Raw genomic sequence first — 6,000 nt, 5'->3', positions numbered from 1 at the left:
CTCATAGCCTACGCGGGAACACTGGCGAGGACAGCCGTTTTCGCGCTCTTAAATAGATTCTAAACATGCATTGCTTACAGCCGTTGCATAAGAAATTCAGCTACAGGAGTAAATAAATGGGTATCGGAAAATCAGTATCTGAAAGGCGAGTAAATCTTTGGATGGCGCACCTATCTTTATTAAAAGGACAATCAACTAAGGGCATACGTTGAAAAGCTAAAATACCTCGGTAGAAATGCGTCCTCTCAGTATGTCGTTCCCTTCGTCGGGCTATGCTGCTGCTCATAATAGTTTAACAATAAGCAAGAACTTCTTGAGGCATCTAATGTGCTTATTACTTGATAATACAGAATATAATACGGCAAGGGTATTACGCCCAAGAGAACGACGTCTTTTTTCAATTTGAGCACTGTCGTATTTTGCCCATTGTTTGAGATAAAACGTGATAAGCTTCAGAAGAATTCAACACTGCACAATCTTGATCGTGTTTGGCTTCCCCATCAGCACGAAGCTCTGGCATGCCTTCAAGACATATTTGCAGAAAGAAAAACCACTGCGTATGGAAGCACAGCAGTAAAGTTGTCCTACCACTAAAAGCTTCTTGCCAAGTGCCTTAAGCGCGATATATTCATTTCCCATGAATGGCCCCTGCACTATGGCAAATGAACATCTTTAATATATTTTTATGCCATACAGATGACACTGACAATGGCAGCACAAGTTGCCTGCCCCTGGGGCCCACCAGGAACATCGATAACGTAAGGCCCAGCAGAAGCCACGCTGGCATGGAGGAAGCATCAGCCAGTTTTGAAGACGGTGCCACGTAAGTTCCCATTTAGAAACGTTCCATTACAAGGGAAGTCAGAGACGACAGGGATGGATACCAGTGTAACAATCATGCCCATACTCGGTAATTTCTCCTTGGGGTGGGGCTCGCTCTGATGGCTGAAACAGGCACTGCGTTGACACTTTCGAACGTGCGGCCGGCGCGGTAGGCTTTGACAAATGTCGTGGTTCAACAGCGCGACCAGAGATCACACGGCTCTCTGCACGCCCCATGCCACAACCACGAAGCTATACAAGGTCGCCCGATATTCCATGCTGTTAACACGCCGCACTTGGCGGTGGACTTGCTGGTTGGTAGCCTGCTTACTCACTCCGTGTTACGGAATATGTAAAGATTGTGAAGGAAAGATGCTCATCGCAGCCGAGGCTCACGAAATGAAACAGGGTTTTTGTTTTCCTGTAAAATTCCTGCAAGAATTACGCTGGAACTGACGCAGTTGCGCGAGGGATAAATCTTGCGATAACTTAAATGACAAATAACAGCTGCTGTTCAGACAATATTGTGTCGGCGTAAGAAAGAACCTTTGGCTCAGGATCTACGACCTTAGTACATTGGAAAAGAGGCATGAATGTGCTTAGCAACATACCATACGGGTATTGAAGCTGGTGGCATTTAAAGGAATGTGATATCATAACTCAAGCAGTTGCATTTTAGATTCGTCAAATACTTGAGAAAAGGTTGAGAAACTCAAATAAAAAAATTGCATCTTTAAAGCTAAGCAATGATAACACCGCCACGGTTCAATCAACTCAATCAATCAATTCACGTATTAAACACGGCTATGAAATCGTCTGTGTTATGGGTAGATCATTCGCCAGTATTCGGACACATTATATCGATTTCAAGAAAGTTGGAAAAATACATAAAGGAAGTTGCCCGCTTGGGATGCTCCACGATATGTAACTAGTTTAACTGCGATATATATTTTTTCCGCGTAGTTAACTTTGTAAACTCTACCCCGCAGGGGCGTATGCGCCAGCAGGCATTTGGTGTGTTGCGACACCACGTACTCGAGCACATGGGGGTTGGACCCTCCCGCGTCTAACCTTGAGCGGCTTTGCCGGGTCCGGAAAAAGGGATCCTGGGGCTTGAGCCGATGGGTGTTTGGACCTTTACGGCCCCTTGGCGGAGGCAACATATCTCTTCAGCCTCGGCTTCACATAGGCGGCACCCCCGGACTGACCCACCCGGGGGAAATCGGTAGTTTTGGTTTCCTGTCCCCCTCTCCATTCTGCATCTTTTTCTCTTCCGTGTAATCTTTCCTGTCTTCTGCTCTCTTCTATTTACTTCCGACTTTCCTGGCAGAGAGGGTTAACCTTGTGTGGGTGGCCAATCTTAATTGTGCACTCCATATTGGGTTATAGTAGCACCGTACAGCTGGCGAGGGCTCGTCTCACTCGTAAGACTTGCTCCGGCCCCATGTTGGGCTCGGTGATGGGCGGGTGGCACTGCTGCTGAACACAACCACTTTCCTGCTGCCGAACTCAACCACTTTCCTTTGATCGCCCTCTGAAAAGAGCGCGCAACGATGCAACGATTCAATTATTTTTGAAGAACAATAAAGAACAGTTCCCTTAGTAACAAGCAATCCACATTGAAGGCAACAAGTGCGTGTGTAAATTCTCCTCATTCTTGTAGGCGAAATGCCTCGCAAACACTATAGGACCTGGCTACAAAGCCATAAAGATGTCCAATGGAGACATCCTCCTTGAATTGAAGGATAAAATGTAACATTATAAAATTAATAATTTGGAATGCATTGGCGATGTAGCCGTCACTGTGTCGGCACAGCGAACCATGAATACGAGCCGTGGAGTATTCTCTGAGGACGACTTCTTGGACCGTAGTGACGAAGAACTGCTTGGAGGTTTCCAGGAGCAAAATGTGATCCTAGGTAGAAAGAATCCTAATGGCGCAGGAAGAATGAACAACTTCCAAAAAAGGACAGTGTTCTAACCTTTGGTACTTGCCTATTACATTGGATGCAGGCTATATCAAAGTACGTGTTAGGCCGTACATCCCAAATCCTCCACTGTGATTCAAGTGCCAGAGGTATGGGCACGGATCTCAGACATGCCAAGGAAGGCAGACTTGCGCGAAATGCAGCTCGAACGATCATCCGTCAGGCACTCGCGACTTATCTCCACATTGCGAGAACTGTGATGGAAGCCATCCAGGCTACTTCAGGACATGCCCTAAATAGAAGAAAAAAAGAAATCATTCCGCTATGAGTCAAAGAAAATATAACATTTCGCGAAGCAGGGAAATGTGTTTCATACTTAGATCAAACGAGCTATTCCGAGGTGGCGCGACGGGGGGAGCGTCACGAACGCCTCGGGAGTCTACCGCGGTCACTGACAGTGGTCCGGTGATCACTCCGCCTGCCCTCCTTGGTGGCAGCAGCAAGTGCTGCTCCATCATCATCGAAGGTGGGCCTGCAGACTGCAATTCCGCAGGTTCCAAAGCTTAACCAAACTCCACGGCCTGGGACGTAAGTCTCAGTGCCTAGTTCACGATCCTCGAGTGCCTCCGAGCAGGTTGTCGAGCTCGATCAAAAATCTCTGGCGTCATCGGTGGCGAAAGATCAGCGCTTTCACAAGCGCGCTAGAAGATATAAAATACCTGTAACTGCTCAAAGAAAGGGACCGCTAACTTTAACGGTTACCGTCTTAGTATACATATCTATCCATCTTTAACACGTGCTCTTGAACACACACAACAAAAATCTTCCCCGACGTGACTACACGAATAATTTATTGGAATGCCAGGGGCCTATTTAAGAATCTAGATGTCAAAGGTCAAGTAGAGTAATATCAGCCATGACTGTTCTTTGTTCAAGAAACAAATTTAAAGTCTACACACAAGAACTTTTTAAGACAGTGCATAATTTTCCGCAAAGATAGAAATAATGGCAATTCTTCTTCAGGTGGTGTGGCATTCATAGCCCAAAAGTCAGAAGCATGCCAGCATGTATAACGCCAGAGCTCAATTGAAGCAGTGGCTGTTCGGGCTATATTGTTCAACCGACTTATAACTATTTGCTCCATATATGTATATATCGCCTGATGAACGGTTTCACAAAGCAGAATTTGAAAAGTTGATTGACCAGCTTCCCGAACCCTATATAGTAATCGCAGACTTCAATGCTCACAGCACATTCTGCGGTGAGTCAAGATCTGATGTGAGAGGACGGGCAATCGAAGAGCTCCTTCTTTCATCTGGAGCCTGTCTATTTACCAAGACAGAGTCAACATTTCACAGTCCTGCACACAGCACGTATTCGTGTATACACTTAGCCATAGGGTCAGCATCACTTCTTCCATACCAGGGATGGAGAATTAGTAATTCATATGGGAGCGATCACGTCCCAACACTCCTAGAAACAACAAAGTGGCACGATGGACCAGCTTACCCCAAAAAGTGTGAACTTCATAGTGCCGACCGGTTGAAATTTAGAAACCTATGTAAATTGTCCCTTGAAGATGTGGGCCACCTAGGTGTAGAGGAACTCACCAAGTAAATCACTGAAAATATCCTCTGTTCTGTTAAAAACTGCATACCTCAGTTCTGCACAGTATAAGTCAATCTAAAACAGTGGTGGAAGAAAGACTGAAACACCAAAGAAACGCCAGAAAAAAGCATGGAGTAGATTTTCAACTACCCAACAACAGAAAATCTAATAGAAATTACGCGGTGCAATGCGAATGGCCCCCGTATCCTCCGAATATCCAAAAGCGAAAGCTGGACACGCTACATATGTTCCATAAACTCATACACGGATGTTAGCAAAGTGTATAATAGGGATAACTAAACGGACAACGCGCAAATCCTTTTTCTGTCATTGTTGGCTCTGGCGATACAATAGAAGATAAAGCAAACACTCTTGGTGAGCACTTTCAGAGGGTATTAAACTCCGAAAATTATAGCGAAATTTCCAGCAGCATACAAAAATATATGAAAATATTCCTTTGCGTCCAAACAAGTTGTCATCAGAAGGATACAACAAACAACTAACATTCCATGAACTCAAGCTTGCCCTAGGCTCTTGTGGCAGCTCGGCTCCACGCTCTGGCGTAATGACATTAAATAATCAACAATCTTCCTGGTGAGGCCGTAAACAGCATGTTATATGTCTTTACAATAAGATTTTTGCAGCTTTTCATGTACCGTCATCTTCGAAGGAGGCAATAATCCTGCCAATACTGAAACACGACAAAGACCGTTCCTTAGTTAACTATTACAAACCAACTGCACTCCCTAGCTGTTCGCTTAAAGTATTTGAAAAAATTATTACGCGTCTTCATGTGTTCTTTTTGGAATATAATAGTATCTTGGTCCCTCACCAATCTGGCTTCCGAGGAGCAAGGTCTACAACCGATAATATTGGTCTCCATGAGTCATATATACGTGACGCATTTGTACACAGCCAAAACTGTCTATCTGTATTCTTTGAACTTGAGAAGGCATATCGTACGGCCTGGCGATACGGTATTCTGCAACACCTGTCGTCCTATGGAATTAGTGTTTATATGCTGAACATCTTGCAAAATTACCCATCTGAAATCTGAATTGGCAATGTACTATCGCGCACTTTTGTTCAAGAAAACAGCGTACCACAGGGAGGAGTGCTAAGTTGCACACTTTTCTTAATTAAAATGAACTCTCTCCCCTCTGCTATACCATTCATGATGTCTTGCTCTGTCTATGTGGACGACATCCAAGTCAGCTTTAAATCCTGCAATCTGTCCATGTGTGAACGCCAGATACAGGTAAGTGTTAATCGGCTCGCGGAATGGGCAGAGGAAAACGGGTTTAGGTTCAGTGCAGAGAAGAGTACCTGCGTGCTGTTTTCCAGACGAAGAGGGGTATGTCCTGACCCATTCATTAGAAAGGAAAAAATATTTATAGGCGTAAATTTTTATGGTAAGCTAACCTTCATGCAACATATAAAATAGTTGAAGCTTAAATGTCTTAAAACTATGAACCTTTTAAACACTTTATTTCATCAGTCGTGGGGAACGGATAGGTATTTTCTCCTATCTCTTTTTTAAAAGCCTTGTGCTGTCGTGCATAGACTTTGGATATATTGTTTACCAGTCAGCTTCAAAGGCAGCACTTAAGCTACTCGATCCTATCTATACTTAGGTATCCGC

General features: G+C 44.5%; 1 protein-coding gene across 1 annotated transcript in view; it reads left to right on the top strand.

The window, feature by feature from the left end:
- The first annotated feature begins 718 nt into the window (after positions 1 to 718).
- LOC139050019 (uncharacterized) overlaps positions 719 to 6,000 on the top strand; it is a 63,678-nt gene continuing 58,396 nt past the window's right edge. Inside the window, exon 1 of the mRNA XM_070526110.1 lies at positions 719 to 823. The gene's annotated coding sequence lies outside the window, so the exon portion shown is untranslated. The remainder of the gene's footprint in view (positions 824 to 6,000) is intronic.

Source organism: Dermacentor albipictus, chromosome 9 (assembly GCF_038994185.2).
Source record: "Dermacentor albipictus isolate Rhodes 1998 colony chromosome 9, USDA_Dalb.pri_finalv2, whole genome shotgun sequence".
NCBI classification, from domain to species: Eukaryota; Metazoa; Arthropoda; class Arachnida; order Ixodida; family Ixodidae; genus Dermacentor; species Dermacentor albipictus.
The sequence above is the reverse complement of the archived record's forward strand: the minus strand, read 5'-3'. Positions and strand labels throughout refer to the sequence as shown.